Source organism: Desmodus rotundus, chromosome 4 (genome assembly GCF_022682495.2).
Source record: "Desmodus rotundus isolate HL8 chromosome 4, HLdesRot8A.1, whole genome shotgun sequence".
NCBI lineage: Eukaryota > Metazoa > Chordata > Mammalia > Chiroptera > Phyllostomidae > Desmodus > Desmodus rotundus.
In genome coordinates, this window is record NC_071390.1 from 158,228,687 (window position 1) to 158,248,865 (window position 20,179).

A 20,179-nucleotide genomic window follows, 5' to 3' on the forward strand; every position below is an offset into this window, starting at 1 on the left:
ATGTGCACACACTTGCTGAACATCTTGGAAGAAGACTGGTCATCAGTCTGTGCCATAGAGCCTTCCACTGTTGCTGAGAGGGGGACCCAATGGCGGGTTTGCTGGGCTGGGGGTCTGCAGGATGGGGAAGTGTGTCCCCGAGAGCCTGGGCTGGCAGGAGGCAAGTCTGAGGGTTGCTTCCTGTGAGGTTTTTCCCATTGAGCTGATTACAACAGGTAGATTGTCCTGATGAATTAAAAATAATGTATTATGAGTATGCATTGGCTAATTAGTTTTTTAGTTTTATCAGCGTTCAGCATGGACAGAGATTAACAACAGGTCAGATGGGTTTATGAGGCTTCTGTGGAAGGCCAGCGGTCTCCTATTCTCCTTTTCCGACCCTGATTTCCTCTCCACAGGGGCAACTGCTTTTTCTTAAAGCTGTTTCTTGTGGAGTTTGTCTCCATATTTCTAAATTATGCTTATATTGCCATTTTTCATATCTTTATTTATAAAGTGAGTTTAAAAACCTCAAAGTTCTGTATGAGCATTAAAGGGAATTAATTCAGAGAAAGCACTTTTGAAAGTGCTTGGCATTGTTGTTACATGAACTTTTCGGTTTTCATTATTATCTGTAGTCTTCCTACTATAAAAACAGTATGTTATGATGCCCTATTACATACACACAAAGTTCCCCCTCCTGCTTGCTGGCCAATATTTTTCTATCATAAATTTTTAAGATCTATATTTAGTGTTTATATATTTTAACCTTGAAAACCTATAGCCAAGCCATATGAAATATTATGATTATATTTTCTTCCTCATTGGAGTTAATCATTATCTCTCTCTTTTTTTTTTCCTTTGCTTAGTGTGATTCTCTGGCACCAGGTGGTTGTATTACAATTGAACTCAATTCTGACACTGTCTACCTGGTGGTAGCATCAGATTCCACAGGGCTCAGTCCTATAGGACAGCCCCCCACCCATCCCACTTTGGGCGACAGTCATAAACTCAGGTGTGTCCCCTGTTCTTCTGAATGACTGGCTATAAATCAGAGGTTCCCACAGCCCCCCTCCTTGGTAATTAACTTTCTAGAGCAGCTCACAGAACTCAGAAACATTTTACTTACTAGATTACCAGTTTATTATAAGAGGCTATAACTCAGGCACAGCCAGATGGAAGAGAACATAAGGCAAGATATGGGGAATGGGCACATGGCTTCCATGCTCTATTGAGTGGGCCACTCTTCCCAAATCCCCAAGTGTCCACCAACCAGGAAGCTCTTTGGACCATGTCTTTTTGTGTTTTGTGGAGGCTTCAACACATAGTCATAATTGAATAAATCATTGACCATTGGCAATTGATTCAACCTCTAGCCCTTCTCTCCTCCCCAGAGGTCAGGGGGTAGGACTGAAAGTTCCAACCCCTTAATCACATGGTTGGTTCTCCTGGCAACCAGTTCCAATCTTTAGGTGACTTGGAGGCTTCCCAAGAGTCACTTCATTAACCTAACAAAAGATACCTTTGTCACTCTCATCACTTAGGAAATTCCAAGGAATGGGGATAGAGACCAAATATTGCATATTCCTTACTATAAATCACAATATTGTACTTAGCTTTCTATGTACCAACTACTTAAATCATTCCCAAACTCTCTACCAGAAATGTAAATTTTCTTCTTGCTATGTTGTGACACTGTAAAATTTTTGGGACAAGATATCCTTGCTGGAGCTCCCTCTCCTGCTGTGACCAGGACTGGCTATTCTGCTGCACAGGTGTCGCCCTGGGATGCCCTTTCACTATCAGCCTCAAAATTCCTTAAGGTTCTCCCCTACATGGATCTTTTTTTTCTCTCCCACAAAATCCTCCTTCTTGCTTTACATTTTCATTTTGAGTGAGGACATCCTTAGGTAGCTTCCAGATCATGAATGTCTGAAATATTATTTCACTTCTATACATGATTGATAGTTGGGCTAGGTATAGAATTCTAAGTTACAAATATTTTTTTCTCTTAGAAATTTGAAGGCACTGCTCTTCTAGCTTCCCGGACAGCTATTGAGAGTCTGCTATTTTATCTTTGATGGCTGGGTTTTTTGGGGGTTTTTTTCTGGAATTTTTCTGGTGTTTAGAATTTTCTCTTAGTCCTTGGGATGCCAGATTTTATGATGATGTGTCTTGGTGTGAAACTTTAAACCCATTATGCAGGGGACTCAGTGAGGCCTCTCAACATGAAAACTCATGTCCTTCAGGTCTGAGGAACTCATATTCTCTGTTCTCTCTTTCTGGGTCTCCTATTTTCTTTGAATATTACAATTCTTGGCCTGGTCTCCAAATTTTCTTTCTTTTTTTCTCTTATATTTTTTACCTTTGATATTTCTTCTGCTTTCCAATCTTCTTATTGCATCTTGCATGTCTACTGTCATAGTTTAATTTCCAAGAGCTCAAGCTTTGGTCTTCCAATGAGCTTTTATATAAATTCCTAAATTCCTTCTTTTTTTTCTCTGAGCATATTAATTATAGCTTTGTCAACTTTCTTCTGTTCCTTGCATTATTTCTCTTTTTATCAACTCTTTAAAAGAGGATTGTTATGATCTCAGTTTCTTTTTATTACACTGTAATCTCTGATGTTTGGTTACCTTTAGCAAGCATGTTATATTTAAGAGTGAAGCACTAAAAAACTAACTGCAAGCTGTGGTGTGTGTGTGTGCTCACACCAGACTGCGGATTCTTTATTAGAACAGACCACCTGAGCTTTTCTCAACCAAAGTAATACATGTACTACACAGTATCCAGGGGCTGACACAAGTAGGCTTACAGTTGTGAGTACATGCAACCACTTATTCTTGTAATATTTATTCATTAATTATTGTATTATTTATTTGTATTATTTTTCTTATTATTGTTATTTAGTATCCTTACTTATGATTTATCTTCTGGGTAATGATGGCTGGTCATTTAACCTACTTTTGCCCACCCCTGTATATGGAACTATTTAAAAGTAAATTGTAGACATTGAAACAACCATCTCTGCCACATTCTGATTAATGACCTGAAAAAAAGTTATTCAACACATGGATTGTTGGGTCAATAAAATTAAATAATGCATGTAAAATACTAAGGATTATGTCTTACATACTAAAAGCAACTAATAAATGGAAGCTACTATCATATGCTGAAGGCTGTGTATGCCACTGCGTATCTTCCGTTTGCCCCTCCGAAGCCCTGGCTCTCTGTCCACGTTGTGGTAAAACGAGGGGATGGAACGGGGGCCCAGCTGGGCTTACTGGATGCTTTCACATAACAGGGGCTGCAGGGGCCCAGTAAAATGGCAGGGCCTCAGCTTACGAACAAGGAAAATGCTTTTCTTCAGTATTTCCAGAGGCAACTCTTGATAATCAAGCTCAGTAAGGACTGATGTATGAATCAACTTTCAATTATAAATCATAATGAAAAATATAGCTACTGAGTTCATTGGATATTTAACTTCCTGGGAGCAAGTAATGATTTCTTTAGTTTGTGTTCATTTTATGCACTGGATGTATTCTTGAAGACTTTGCATTATTCAAGACTCATGAAATTCAAAGCGAATTTTCCCATATTAATAAATTTAAAGTGTGGTGGAGTATGTTCCCAGAGCATATAAATCTACATCCATTGGTGTGTAACTTCCTTTTAATGGCACTTTTCCCTTCCTCAGCATGATCTCTGATGTTTTGCAGAAATGAATCTGCTAAACTGCTAGCATGTTATATCATAATGGCTGTGAAGTCTTCTTCAGAACCTTTGATGACACTGAAAGTCCGGAATAAATGTGTGGCTTTTGCTGTGTCTCTGAACTACCACATTATCAATGCTCAAATGGCAGGGTCACAGGACATTTAAAGAGTATTTTAAATTATAATAACTGTGTAATTGTCACCAAAATCACTCGATGAAGTTCTGTGCCATGTGGAGACCAATATAGTTTGGGAGGGAGGGAGGGAGGGGAAGAGAGGGAGAGGGAGAGGGAGAGAGAATATTTATGTTTTAGAACCAAAGTGACACAATTTGCAATTCACTTGTCTGAACGGTTTGGGGATTGAACTTGTTTAATTTTGGGATACTTGCGTGATTTCTCACTTTGAGCACAAACCTTGTGAATGTTTTGTATTGCACACTTGAACTAGATTAAGCAACGAGAGAATGTATTGGCTTATATAATCAAACTACTGAAATCGTAGGGAAGGAAGGAATAGCCTGGAAGATCCAGGAACTTCTCTTTCTCTTCCTCTGCTCTCTTCCACCCACTGCCTTCATTCTCCTGGCTGTGTCCTTGAGGCTGCAGGGATGTTGCTAGAGCACTCCCACACTTCCATCCTTATAGCTTTACAACTGGAGAATTAAGAGCCTTCTTAGTTTGTTAGAGAAGGATGCTAATAGGCTATCCTTGGATCACATGACCTTCCCATACCCACCTCTGATTCGAAGGTGAGGAGGAAATATGATTGGGCCCACCTGGGGCATGTGCCCATCTCTAGCCATTGGATCTGGGGGTCCTGGGACTGGCAAGGTTGAAATTGGAGAGTAGTAGTTCCCCAAAGAACAGGACGAAACAAACAAGGCTTATCACAGAAGGGCTTTGGGGCGTTTGCAGCTTGAGGTACCCCTGAAAGTTTGGCTTCCTGCAAGCTTGCCTGGGGGCTAATGTCCCCAGTGGAGCTCTGATGTGGGCTTTTGCTCTGTTTGGGAATCTCACATTCCTTCTTGTTGAAAATGGGTGGTGGCAAGGACTCCCCCGCTCTCCCAACCTTATTTCCTTTTCTTTCCTGGGAATAGAGCTAAACATCATCTTGTAGCCTCCCTTGCCTTATTGATGAAATAACTGAGCTCTGGCCAAAGGAATGTGATTGGACAAGACATGTACCACTTCCAAGTGTGACCCCTAAGGCCTCCCGCCCTCTGCAATCTTTCTCTTACTGCCTGCTCAGTGCAGATGGGCAGCTGGAAGGCACCGGCTGAAGGTGGTGGGCCCACAAGACGGAAAGAGCATAGGCTCCTGAATCCCTGCTTGGATGAGAAGCATCTGTTTATCCAGAAATCCATTTTAGACTTTATGTGAGGGAGAAATGAGCCTGTATTGTTGGAGTGATTCTCAATTTCAGAGTCTGTTACAGCAGCGAGTGCTGCCCTAACCAACAGGTAGGCTTTTCTCACTTTCTTCATCTCCCTCACTCCTGTTTTCCTAAATGGCTGCCAGCGAAACCTAAACCAGCAGCGCTGGGGTTGAATCCCAGCTCTGCTACTTACCGGCAATGTCACTTCACGCAGGTCACCCAACCTCTTTGCTGTGCAGTTTTCTTATCTGTAGGATAGCCATGCCTCCTTTACAAGGCTCAGGTGAAGTTTGAACTCTACGGGGCATCTAAAGATGCTCTAACTGCAGGCTCAAGGTGTTGATAGTATTTTTTCCCCCAAACTGCCCCAAAGTAGCTTTATCCAAAATGACTTCCCACTGGTTCTGACCGCTTTAGAAAATGTCACCTAGGAGATTCTTCAGTCTGAGAAAAATAAGCCTTCCTGACTCAGAACACTAAATTATGTGCTTGGGCTGCGGCAACCCGCTGTTGCCATTGATCCTCTTTCTACCAGGAGGCAAATGCATTAGATAGACCGTAGGCGCTCACTCCGCCTCCTGAAACTCCTCAGGTAGGACTCATTCTCAGTGCCAGACACCCGGCCCCGTGCTCTTATTCATTTACTCATTCATTCACTCATTCACTCATCTATTGATACATGTGTCCATCTGCCTTTCCTATGGAAACATTCATCCATACCACAAATATGTCTCACATGCCAACTCTGTGCTGGAGATACAGAAGTGAAAAGGAAAGGCACAGCCTCACTCCCACGAAACTCCCTTTCTCAGGAGAGGTCAGAGAAGAGAGTAACAAGTGCAGGGCCCGCGAAGGGTGCTGCGGAGGCTTGGGAAAGGCTTTCCACAGGTAGTGATGCTGAGCACAAGTTTCTCCAGGCAAAAGGACGACAAAGCTCTTTCCACCACAACTATCAGCTGCCCCTGAGATCAAGCTATTGGGGTCTTCCACTCATCGGCTGCATCATTTAGACACATCATCACTAGCACCACTACCACCAGTACCTCCCTATCTAAGGCCTGCCCTGCCCAAGTTCCAAACTTCTGTGTGGCCCCGAAGCTATGAAAACCTCTCTCCTGCTTATCTCCCTCCCCATGACCACCAATGTTGCACTCAAAGGGCCATAAACATCTTTAAGGCTTTATGTGTGTATGTATATATGTATGGTCTCAAAAATGTTCAGTGTATACATGCAAATGCCTTAAAATATAATATATAGGTTATGTGTTTGCATACATAACATACACACAAAACATGTATAGATATACATATGTATAATTTCCAAATACCCAAGAAAAATTGTTCAGTTGATGGTTACCTGTTGTTACTTCAGACATCAAACTATTAAATTTCCCCAAAAGCAGAAACAGAAGGCAGCCTACCGCTTCTTACACTTCTTACTTTGCAATCGTAGAAAGCCAACAGACCCGACAAACTTTGGAGATGCTTGGCTCATACAGAATTATTCTACCTTTTTCCTCTGAGAATGCTTTTTTACTGAAGTGTCGCTAATGGTTTCTTTCTTTCCTTTGCCGCCTAGGATAATGTGCCTCTGTGATACATGCCGAAGTGTGAATGACTGACGGGAATTGAAGGTTTACTGAGGTATCTGCCCATTAGTGACTCCCAAATTGTTAGGATTTTTGATGGTCAGGAATGATCCTCAAAGTTGAGAGAAAGGAAGTTTTTTTCTTAGATTTTATTAATGATAAGAATGAGAATAATGATGCTAGCACTAATAGCAGTAATCAACACATAATTATATAATATATAATTAACAATTATAATACTCATTTATTTCTCAGTGCTTGACATATTGCTTCATTTATGTCTTATAACTGCTCTAGGAGATGTGTTCTAATATTATCATCCTGATATTACAGCTGAGGACGGTAAGGCATAGAGAGGTTTAGTGACCTATCCAAAGTCACACAGCAGTGGCAGAGACAGGACTTGAACCCAGGCAGTCTGGCTGTAGAGCTTACCCTTTTTACCACTAAGCCATGTAGCTTTGAACTACTGTTATATGACCCAGTCCTAGAAGAGTCAACTGAGAGGAACAGGAGATGCTCCAAGAACCCTCAGAAGACCCCCTGGCTCTGAACTTGAGGCCCCAAACTTCTGGGTCCTCCTCTCAGCAGGGGGCGCTCATAGTCCACATTTTCTGAGTTCCCTCAGAACCCCAGAGTCTCAGATCCAGAACTACTGACATTAGGTAAAGCCCTGATCTTAAAACTTTATCTATCATTCTTGAAGTATTTATAGTGTACTAATCAAAGGACTTACCCAATTCATGGCAGTAATCAAACAAATGAGCCAGTACATTTCTTGGAGGACCTGCAATGGGTATCAACAACCATAAGCCCAATAAACTTGCATAGGCCCCGAGCTTATAGCAGCACTTCCTGACTCCAGATAAACCGCAGAGACATCAGTGGCAGGGATTTTGCTTACCACACTCAGAAAGCATACTATCCAGACTAGATCAGTCCTCCCGCCCGGTTTACAAGGTTGTGGGGCCCATGCTGGACTCTGCATTGCCCCTTTGGAACCAGTGCTGAAGTGTTTCTCTGGAGACCTTTGTCACATTCTTGGCAGAAAATCAGATCTGAGGAGCAACCCAGAAGGCCAAACTTCAACCAGCACCATAGACAGAAATGGAGGAGACCAAGCCTGGCAGAATTTGTGTCTCTGACAGTGGGGGGAGGAGGAGAACAGCTTCCAGGGGGGTCTGCAGGTCCTCCCTCCACACTGGTAATACTGTGCAATATAAATCAGGGGAGGGGCCTGCCTGTTACTGGGGCCTCTCACACCGGGAGCAGCTGCAGAGTTGACTGCCTGGCAGCACAAGCTCCTCCACCCAACTGTCCATTCCCCAGCTCCCTGAGGAGCCCTAGCAGGCTTCAGGCACCCTCATCCCCTCTCCCGGCGATCCCTTTTGTGGAGGTACTTTAGTATAAGAAAAATGATTCAAAATTAGACGAGAGGGAAGACAGAGAGGGGACCACTGAAAAAGATTGCCTCGGTTCCCATCCCAGTTCTGCCTCGCCCAGGCTGAGCGCCCCCGCGCAGGTTATTTACCGCTGTACCAGGGTTTTCCCCTGGGCAGAGCAAAGAAAGTAAAACCCACCCCAGAAGGCCACAGAGCACAGCCCATGACTTGACTCGTGGAAAGCTCTAAGCACAGTGCTTGGCATGCCGGGGGCACCCTGAATCTCGGCTGTTGTGATTAAGCTTACTCATGCAGGCCCGCACTGTGGAGAAGTAACCCTTCACTCTCTCACTATTGCTATTTTTATTGATACCAGGGCAGGTTATTTCACTCTGGGTAACATCGGCCAACTTCTGTCTTCCCCTGGAGAACAGTGCGTCCCCTCAACTCACCCCCTACAACCCCAAACACCCTCCTTCCAGGTAGTCGACTAGATGCCACGCGGAAGTTCTCTCTCCTGGAATCAGGACCCGGGGCATTTATCCGCGTGATGAACTGGCTTGGAGTTGAGGTCATCTGAAGTTCAAGAAGGCCTCACATCTGCTCTGTTTACTGATTTGTGTCATTTATAAGCCAAAGCACTTGGCCTCCAGGGCCAAGACCGCAGGCGCAACAATGCGGCCCTTCTCCAGTGTCCCCATTTACCTTCCGGGAGCAGGCAGGGTGTGGCCAGAACTTCTGGGGTGGCAAGAGCACCAGGGTGTGGTAAGAACACCGGGTGTGGCTGCCCAGGACAGGCCTTGGAGAAGGCAGCTGAGAAGGAAGCCACGGTGGCCTGGGGCTGCATGCTGAGCCCGCCGATGGCTCCTGCTCTGTGGTGTGGCAGCTGTGGGGACTCGGGTTCTTTGCTCCTCCAGGAAGTGACAGCAATGGCATATATATATATATATATATATATAATAGCACGCTTTTACTGAGTACTTGCTAGTACTTCACAGCTTTTTTTAAAAAAAGATTTTATTTGTTTACTTTTAGAGGGAGGGGAAGAGAGGGAGAAAAGCACCAATATGTGAGGGATACAGATGCCAGAGATCTGTTGTCTCTTGCGCGCCCCCAACTGAGGCCCTGGGCTGAAACCCAGGCATGTACCCTGACTGGGAATCGAACCAGTGAACTTTTGGTTCTCAGCTGGCACTGGGTCCAGTGAGCCACACCAGCCAGGGAGCACAGTTCTTTCTTAATTGTCAAGACCGTGGGCTCTGTGTAAGTCCTGGCACCACCACTCACAAACTGTGTGAACTTGGGGACCCTACTTAACCTCTCTATTCTTCAACATCTTCATCTGTAAGTAGAGTGGTTACAAGTACCTTCTTGAGGGCAGGGCTGGAGGTACCCACTTGATCCCATGGCTGAGGTACAGGGGCCCAGGGAGGGGAAGGGAGAAATAGATTATATGATGTCAGAGTAGGGGGACTTACCTTGGTGATCTTAGGACTCTGGTTCCATGTGGGTATAAGTATATGAAGCTAAGAATCCAGGAAAGAATTGCTAGAGAAGGAATGAAAAATAAGAGTTTATATGGAAGGACCCAGCAATAGTTGAGCGGAGTCTTGAGCCCAGAAAACCAAAATATGGCTCATTGAAGTCAGTGTGAACAAAGCCAAGTTCAACTACGTGAAACATTTTATGTGGCATAAGAAGGCTTTCAATCAAGTAAATAAAATATGGTATGCATTAGTTGTAAAACAAGCAAACAAAAAAACTGAAAAAAGAAAACGCTCCTTCCTTTTCAGGTTGTGGGAGGACTAATTGCGAAAGCCCCAGAATACTTTCTGGCCCGAGGTAATGTTGAGCTCATCTTAGTGGTTTTCAGTGTAGATTTCGCATGCATGATTTCACGCCATTCTCATAGCAATCCTGTGAAATAGGTCCTCGGCAGGCAGAGGCTTCGGGCGCACTGAAAGAAGCAAGCAAAGCTGGGATTTGATCCCAAGATTATCTGACTCTGAATCCCAAATTCTGGGTCCCAAATCATTGTGCCTTACTGCCTTTCATTTACAAATTCACTTGAAGAAACATTGACAGAGCGCCTCACTGAGCCGAGCTGTTGTGACTTAATTTAATTAATTAAAAGTTCCAATTTAACTGAATTCATAAGCCGTTATGAGCTCTTCCAACTGGGCGCTGGGTTGGGTCCTGGATCCATGGAGAGGGCAGGTGTTGGTCATGTCCATAAGGAGCTCAGGTTCCTGGGCCAATCTGCCAACAAAGGAAAGCCCAGTGCTGGGACTGGGTGCCTCTCTAAGTCTAACAGTTCTCTCTGCTTGCAACTCCATTGGGGTCATTTCTTCTTATTTATTTATTTATTTAGAGGGAGGGGAAGAGAAGGAGAGAAATAACATGTGCGAGAGAAACATTAGGTTGCTTCTCCCACACCGCCCAACTGGGGGGACCTGGCCCGCAACCCAGGCATGCACCCTGATGGGGAATCGAACCAGTGACTTCACTGATCATAGGCCGGGGCTCAACCCACTGAGCCACACCAGCCAGAGTGGGACAATTTGTGGAACTTCCTTACTTCTTCTGAGGACCTTAACTAAGGACATCTACCCCATTTTGCTTGAAATTCCCATTTCCAGGTTGAGGTTTAAAGTAGAATGTTAAATAAAAAGAAAGGAAAGAAGAGAGGGAGGGAGGAAGGAAGAGCGATTTGTCAGCAGTCTATCCTTGAAAAACTAGAATAATTTGATAAAGTTTTCAGGAAAGGAAAGACCCCCCAGGGTATACACCGCCCTGGGCAAGGGCCTCCTCTAAGTAGTGGGCTTTGGAAAATTGCTTCCAGATTCTAGAAGGAGGTCAGGAAAATGTCATTGCTGAGAAATTAGGAAGAAAATAGTTAATGAGATGGCTATCTGCAGGTGTAACCCACCCAAAGTGTGCTGTAGATCGCTGTCCAGGGAAACGTGGAACACCAAACAAAACTCAGGCATTTATGGAACAGATATGTATGGAATACCCTATAGGCACTATGCTAAATATGGGGATTTAAGATAAAACAACCCCAACTCCTGCCCCTAGGTGCCTGTGTTTAATCTGGGACTAAATGTAAACAGAAAGGTGTCACCTAATCAGTTGCATTAACCTGAGTGTTCAAAGCCTTGATGTACCTGTGAAAGTGTGTGGCCAGCATGGAGTCCTGGAAAGGAGGTGTGTGAGCCCACTCCCTTAGTGTTTCCCAGCCCCCAGGAGAACCCAGTTCCAATCAGAAGTGCGAGCTGCCTAGGCCAGAGGAAGTTTTCTTGGACTCTCCATACCTGGAAATTTTGTCCCCTTAGTGCTTACAGAGGCTTCCTCTGTGCCCAGGGTTGTTCTAAGCACCTGGCACCTGATGGTTCCTTTAATCCTCACAATAAATCCATGGCATAGATGTACTGTCCCCACAACAGCTTCAAAATTTGAGGCCTTAAGAGGTGGGGATCTCATACAGCCAGTGAGGCGGCAGAGAAGAGTGATCTGGAGCGGGGGTCCCGCCCTTGCCACACGGCACTGGTTCTTTTGCAGACACCAAAACAGCTTCTCATGAGTGGTGTGGGTTCCTTGGCCACTTGATCCTGGGTAGGAGGGACCCAAATCAGGCATGCCTGTCGTTGCAACTTAATCATGTGGCACTGAGTTTATACCCCAGATTCATGTAAGTGTGGGACTCCTGTGTCAGTTTCTGTGGGCCTGACAGCCTCAGGGTACTCAAGGGAAATAAAATTCCTGGCTAGGATCATCAAAGGACCAAAACCCAAAGCAGTTGAGTCAGGGTCCCATCAAAAACAGATGGTCCAAGATGACACAACAGCAGGACTCAGGACTAGAGCTGAGTCTCCTTGACTTCAGTAGTGGTACTTAATACTTGGAAAGGAAAAGAGAGAGAGACTTGAATTGCACAGGAATAAAGTTTTGAGAGCATCAAGCCGCATTTACAAACATACTTTTAAAGTTCCCCCAAATTGATGACTTAAATGGGTATCATGTGGCTTCCCCCCGCCCCTTCACTTGCAGGGCATAGGCTCCCTCAGGGTGGGGGCTTTGTGGAACCCCTAGATGGGGTGGAAGCCCAGGGCCCAGTGAGAATGGGGGAGGCGGGGCCCAGAGGCCAGGCAATAAGGCAATAAGACTAGTCTGGTTTAGAATCTTGTTTGAGAGCAGGGGGACTTGAGGAGCCTGCTGGGCTTTGGAGATTGTGAAGTGGGTTGAGTTAAACAGAAACTGGACACCTGATAGATAGGGTCTCAGAGTAGAGGTTCTTAAAGTTTTTCTGTTAGAGTCTCAGGACTTTCTGTGGTTAGGGAGAGAAGGGCCTAGGGCCCTAGGGGTGTGGGCTTGGGTGTGGCCTGGGAGTTCAGAGGGTTGAAGATAAGGTTCCCAACCCCACCCACTTCCAAGCCCTAGAGGTATTAGTACAAGATGCAGAGAATGCAGTTCTAGTTAGAAAGGAGTTGGGTTTCAAACTATTGACAAAGTCTTAATAAAACGGGGCCTGAAGGGGAGGGGAGGGAAAGGTGCCTCTGGAATCCAGGAAGTCTGAAAGAGCCAGAAAGCAGTCACTTTTCCAGTTCAACTCAATTTAACAAATTCAACTCAACACCACTGTGTGCCTGGCAGGGTGCGGAAGTCAAGAATACAACAATGAACAAGTTACACAAACTGTCCCTGCCTGCAAGAAGTTTATAGTCTAAAGGTAGAGACAGATAAACAACACCATGAAATCAGCATTTAATTACACCTGCCCTGAGGCAGCTGTGACAGAATAAAGGAGGAGGGGAGTGGCTTTAGGTGGGGTGCTGGGAGGAAGTGGCTGCTCCTCTGAAGCTTTCAAGGATGAGGAGCCCCAGGGGGGGGGGGGGGAAGTGCCCGCCAAGTAGCAGCTGAGCTCCCTGCATTTATTTCTCCCTTCTCCAGATTCAGGACCCTTCTCTCTCCAGTTGCTTCATCCAGCCCTCTGAAACTTTTTACAATAGAACAATTTAAAAAATTGTATCTTCTGCCATAGGCTATTCCATTGTGCATAGAAGTGAAAGTCAGATGACTTACTTTTATGCATTTTTTCTTTCTTTTTTAACTATGTGGCATGCACAAATACAGTATCTTTATAAATGTAAAGCATTAGGCATAGACAGAATAAACTATGACAATTCTCTTTGTCCCTGTTCTTACAACATTCTGCCAACAGGTAACTGTTAAGGGTGAAGCCTTCTCCATGTGTAGCTGTGACACCCCTGGCCCCGGTCCTCCTCTCACTTTCTGCAGAGGCTGGGAGAGGCTAGTGGTGGCGTCACCTAGTCCATGAATTGGGGAACAATAATGGGCATGCTTGGCACAGGGTTTCCCTTTCTTCATCCTGGGAGTGAGTTGTCTGCAAGAAACACAATTCTGCTCTGCCCTGGGTTACCAGCACATGCCCACCTCCTCCCTCTCCCCCAGGGTGTGCACCTACAGGGCAGTTAGTTAGTATGTGAAGTGCCCTAACCAGAAACCCATGGTCAAGGTATAAACTTTAAGTTGTATCATCCACCTGTATTCACTGGAGTCATTGGAATGCCACCAGGAGAACCTGGCAGTTGTCACTTCATCAAATTAGTTTAGGTCAATTTGTAACAGATTCCTAGAAATTAGATGTGTCGTATAAATTTTGATAAACACTATCAAAATCCTTTCTGAAAAGTCTTTATTAATCTTCCTATTAACAGTGATGGAGAATGTTCTTTTCCTGAATCCTCGGCAACTCTGGGGTCTTCTTTTCATTTGTATGCTTCCCTTATTCATTCTGAAAGCACAAACAGTAATATCGTGAAAACAATAGCTATGATTTATGAAGCAAAGTGCTACCTTGCACTAAGAAATTTGCAAACACTATCTCACTTAATTCTGACAGCCTCATCCTACAGATATGAACAGCCCCTGATTTACAGACCAGGCAACGGAAGTTCAGAGAGGTTAAAAAGCTTGCCAGGCGTTCTGAATGGTGAGGGACAACGCAGACAGTGAACTCAGGCAAACTGTTCTGAAGCCTACACACGTGGGAGCAGAAGCATTTAAAAAAACAAAGAGATTTCATAACAGAGGCTGTTACTGTTTTAAAAATACAGTTTATTGGCATTTGATTATTCAAATGGTACCTCGAGTTTATAGTTATGATATCAAGTCTCTTAGCCTCTAGGAGTGCCAAAATAAAGGCTTGTTTATAGAAGAAAAATCTGCCTTCAGATTTAGGAGCCCTCCCCATGGATTGCTTCTCCCAGTTGGTCACTCACCTGATCTGTCTGTGCAGGAGGTGAGTGGAGGTACAACTGTACCTCCCATGGAATGGAGGCCCATTGCAGAGCACAGGGAGAAGACCTAGCAGTTCTGGTTTCCCAGGGGCCAGTCTGAGATTGCAGTCGGCAGATTCAGCTCTGACGTAGTGTTTGCCCTCATGGCGGTAACTCAGAGGAAGATGCACGGTGTGTGTGTGTGTGTGCACCCCTTATGGAAAAGGGTAGGAAGGGGAATGTGAAAGGAGTGTATGGTGTGTGGGGCTGTGGTGGAAGGGCAGTGATGGCAATTTGGAGAAGATGGCCCTAGCCATCATTTCTTGAAACACCACGAGATTAAAAATGACGAGTTCATAGGATGCTAAGGCCAGCCCTGGAGGTAATGAATTCTCTTTCCTTTATTTAAGATAAGAGGACAGCTCTGTGAGTCCCCTCTGTTCTCTCCTACCTTCCTTCTCCACACATAACTTACCCCATCCCACTTAGCTTCCAAAACCACCACCGCCCTTCCCACTGTTGAGTCAGTATCTCGGAGATGAGGACTTGCAGTCTGTGCTCCTCAGGGGTCTGTGGGTGGGTTGGACCATCAGCCAGGCCGGCAGCCCCATTGGGTCAGAGGGGGATGGACTGTGAACCTAATGAGGCCACCACGAAGGCCTCACTTGCAGGCCCCTTCCAGGTTCCGGGAGGGCACCGGCATCGCACGCCCTCAACATCTGTTTTTGTGGAATTTGCAGAAGTACCCTATTTAAACCACACTCAGTCAAGACTACTGTTGCCTTTCTTTCTGACTTCTGCTTGTGTTAATGTGACTAGAGCAGCTTCAAACACTTGTGGGATTCACCTAAAGAAATATTAACTGGGCAATTTCATTTTGTTTGGGTTCAGTAGGACACAGTCGGGTCTTCACTTTACTTCTGTGCTGCGTTATCATCAGCTCCTCCCAGGGTGGAACAAGGTCCAAGAATACTTTTATCACGCACTTGCTGGCTCAGCCTGCGTGGAAGCGTGAAGCTGCAGGGTCAGAGGTTGTGTGTCCCGTGGCATTCGGTCCAGATGTGCCAGTGGAAGAGAAGTTAGGTTTGAAATGTACAGGGTCAGAAGCTAGTCCACAGAAAACTCTCCCAGTCACCAGGCATGTAAAGTCATAGGCGAGGGACTGAGTTCTCACCAACACCTGGTCCAAACGGAAGTTCTTTCCTGTCAACAATCTACTCAATAATGCAACAAATATAATTTTAGGTGAAGCTTATATGTCTTTCTCTTTTGATGGAATCACATGAAACAGATTTTTGTTCAGAATCTCTTTATGTATAGGGCAAAAACCTATAGCAGTCCTTCAAACGTGAGTACATCTGCGCATGAAGTCCCATGTTTTATATATCCAATTGTTAGTAATAAAAAACAAATTTTAATCAACCATAGTAGAGGAAAAGACTTATTTGTCTTTCTATTTAAAAATTATGAAATTACTGTCATAGAAAGAGGCCATCAAAGACTATGCACCCCCCCAAAACTCAGAAAACAAGAATTGTAGAGATGGTCAGGCAGTTTAAGAGACATTATATTTATACATCTTGTAATGTTTAACATCTGTCAGCTTTTATTTTTTATTTTTTTGCGCTATGTTTGTATGACGGCTTGTCTCGTAGAGGAGACAGCCCCTGAGCAGGGTGGACTGCGCTGCTGTAGATTTTGTCAGGCGGTTTTGACCATCTGCCCCAGAGCGTTGCTTGCAGTAACATCTATTAGCTTTTACATTTTATGGCTTATCGGGATTCTTTTTCTCACTTGAAATATTCATAATTATAGCTGATTCTGTGTTCTTTTTTAAATATTATTTTTCTTAGGAGTCACTTTCTGTCCCTCAAATGGGTAAGCTTTTAGTCCCACAAAGCCTACATCCACTCTTGTCTGATTGCGCTGCATTTCCAAGACCCATTTCCTGCACAGCTGCCTGTCCACCCCCTAGTCTGTTCTTCTTCCCCACCCCCCAGCCCTTCCATAAGGTTGTGTCTCTCCTTGATTTTTCTGTCATTCCCACTTACCAAGATAATGTCTGACTTAATCCCAGCCACCTTGTCTTCCCATGTATTAAATTCTTGTAAAATCCGTAGCAGTGATTTTTGCAATGCCTGGCAGGCAAAATTAAAGGTATATTAAATGTGATCTAATGAAAAGCTCAAATGCAACCCATTGTTTCACTCCATTCTTAATCAGGAAAGAGAGTCCTTGGAAAGTATTAGCCACTTCAAATGTTGAGTTCAGTTGATTGCTTACCATTTTATTTTTAATAAAACAATTCTGATTATCAAAGGTTGAAAGCTTCTGTTTATTGAAAAAAATATATGTGCAACAAGCTGAGGCTGGATTCTTGTCTTGAAGATAGTAGTGGGGAAAGGTAGCTAACAACTCTATGGCTAGTATGTAGATTACTAGACTAGACATTTTATAAATATTTTATAGTCTAATTTTTTCCTCGGAATTGAGTTAATTATATATGGACTAATGATGATCTTATGTTCTGAGCTGATGTATGTCTTCTTTCTTTCTTTTTTTTTCCTTCGTCCTTAGTCTTTACTCTTTCTTCTACTCCCATTGATACACATTTTGAGTTGTGACTTTAAACATGCATGTATTCCTGTAAAACATGCCACTTTGATTTGTACGGTTCTGTGCATCTGATTTATACAAATGGCATGCCAAGTTAATGTTGTCTCTTGCTCTTCTCACTCTGCTCTTTTGGAGATCTATCAGTGTGGCTGTACATGTGTTCTTTGTACGGTCCTCATAAGGATATTGGAAATATTTTCTCCCATTCTGTTAACTATTGCTGACTTAGTCTGCTGAAAGGAATTAATTTGGGTGCAGTAAAATCCATAAAAATTTTGCCATATGGTTTATATGTTTTCAGTCTAGTTGAAGGGATCTTTCCTTACCTAGAGCTTACAATGAGGGTCTTCTATATTATTTTCAGGGTTTTTTTACATCAGACATTCATTTTTTATATGATATAAGGCAGAATATCCAGCTTATTTTCCTCTAAATAGTGATCCAGTTCTTTTCAAATCATTTCCTAAATAGCTTTTCACACATTAATGTGTAGTAATACACATAACCTACATACCAAGGGCTCATACGTACAAGGGTGCATTTCTGACTGGTCTGTTCCATACCAGTGGTCTACTCACAGTCCCAGATATCTGTAAACTGAATAAAATACTACTAAGTAACTCAAGTTAAAAAATAAAAATCATGAATTTTCAGTACATGCATGCCAGGTACGTGGGTGTGATAGTGAACTCCAGTGGGTACGAAAGCAGCCTTTACTACAGAGGGGCTCCAGGTATTCTTCAGTAATGTAAAGTTTGTCCCTCTTTTGAAAGAAACCTTTCCACCACAGAAAATATAAGTCAGCACCAAGGATTGTAAGCACAGATTTCCCAATCCTTTCGGTTTACACTAGTACCCAGGTGTGCTTCCGTATTTTCTACATTTTTTAAAAGGATTTGGCCCAGGCAGTTTCTTAGAGGAATTTTGCCAGACTTTCAAGAATCTCTGTCTTTCATAAGTTGTTCCAGAAAATTTAAAAAGAGGGGAAGTTGTACAACTCAGTTGAGAAACTAAATATACAAACGGGTCATGGCCAGATCATGTGTGAAAGTAGAACTCTGACCCACAAGTACAGTAATCATCCCAGGAAACTAACCCATCATCTACAGTAACCAGCCCAGGAAGGCAACCTACTATTTGCAAGTCAGACTTGTAGGAAGTCAGACCAATACCTCTAGCAAACAGTACAGGAAGTCAAACCAGAATTTCCATAACCATTGGGCCCAAATAACAAGGGCTTGATTAATAACTGACAATTTCCCTACTTTTTGTTTCCACTTCTAGCTTAGAACTAACTGGTCCGGAGGTCTAACCTAGGACCAATGTAGGTTCAACTTAGGACCAAACCAAATATACACCCCAACCAATCATGCAGGACGCCCGGCGTTTAGTCAGCCTGCCTACAGCTTCCCCCATGCCAACAGCCTCCAATCGAGGGGTCCTTGAAGCCCTTCCTTTAAAAAAAATTTCCACTACAAAGCTTTTCTCTCTGCTGCCCACCTTTGAGTCTCTGCCAAAATGCAAGTGATGGTGGCTGACTCTGTTGCTCTAGGAGGCCCTGGATGAATAGCCTTTGCCTGTTCTCTCTCTGTTGGTCTTCATTTATTCCCACGCAGCGTGGGAAGCTAGTGAAACCTTGCTCAGGCAATTAAATTATAAGCTCATTGCACTTACTGTCATAGATACAGAATCCTAAATAAAACATCAACTAAACAAACTTTACATTTCATTAACATACACATATTTATATATCCCATGCACAAGCAGGCTTTATATAAGAGATGGTTCCACGTTTTAAAAATCTGTTGCTGTAATTTACCATATTAATGGTCTACAGGAGAAAGACCATAACAGTACCTGAATAAAGAATGTTTGTTAAGGTTTAACACCTGTTTACAATAATAACACTCAGAAATTAGAAAAAGAAAGGAAACTCTTTTACCCAAAAAGGCTAGTATACAAAAAATCCCATAACAGAATTCATATTTGTTAAAGAAGTTTTGGATACATTTCCATGAAGATCATAATAAGGCAAGGATACCACTAATGCTTAACATGATACTGCAGAATTTAGCCAATACCAGAAGACAGGGAAAAGTCATAAGAGACATGAGGATTGAAGGGAAAAATCAAATAATTATTATTGCAGGAACTATAAATATCCTCATAAGAAATAACTCAATAACATCATCAGGCACAGTAATAGAACTAAGAAAGTAGTTCATCCTGTTTGCCAGATTCAAGGTCATCTTACAAAACCAATAGTGTTCACCCTGACTGGTGTGGCTCAGTTGGTTGGAGCGTCATCCCATCCACCAAAAGATTGAGGGTTCAATTCCTGGTCAGGGCACATACAGGAAGCAACTGATGTTGGTTAACTGATGCTTCTCTCTCTAAAAAACCAGTAAACAGCCCTGGCTGGTATGGCTGAGTGGATTGGGTGCTGGCCTGTAAACCCAAAGATCACTGGTATGATTCCTGTCAAGGCACATGCCTGGGTTGCGGACCAGGTCCCCAGTGGGGGGTGTGCAAGAGGCAACTGACTGGTATATCTCTCACTCATAGATATTTCTCTCCCTCTCTTTCTCCCTTCCTTCCCCCTCTCTAAAAATAAATAAATAAAATCTTTTAAAAATCAATAAACATATTTAAATTAAAAAAAAATCCATCATGTTCCTCTATCACAGAAACTAGAGACTATAATGGAAGTCAGGAGGGAAGAGCAGGCAGCAGGCCCACTCCAGATGTTTGTGATACCAGGGGCAAGAACACAACAAATGAACACCACATCATACATTTACAAATCTACAATTAAAAATCAAAGCTATAAAATGAGAGTACATTTAACAAGGTCTACCAGCAAGCTCACCATTTGATTGTCCCACCGTACCACCCTTGGAAAGAGGAGACAGAGGGCCAGTGCTTCTTTCTGCCACTAGACCAGTTGTCACCTGTCTAGGTCAGGCTCTTTGGCCATACTCCCCAAGACAGAGATGTGCATGCAGGTGGTTTAGTGGGGAGCAGCACCTGTAATGCCGAATGAGTCTTGCATGAGTGAGAAAACCAGGGTGGGACAGAGGGAGAAGCTGAGAAGTTTCATTTAATTTTTGGAGATATTATTAAGTGTTTTAATAAAATATCTACAATTAATATTATATAATATTATATAAACTATAACATGTTATTAAATGTTTTTATAAAATGAAACCATGTACAATTCT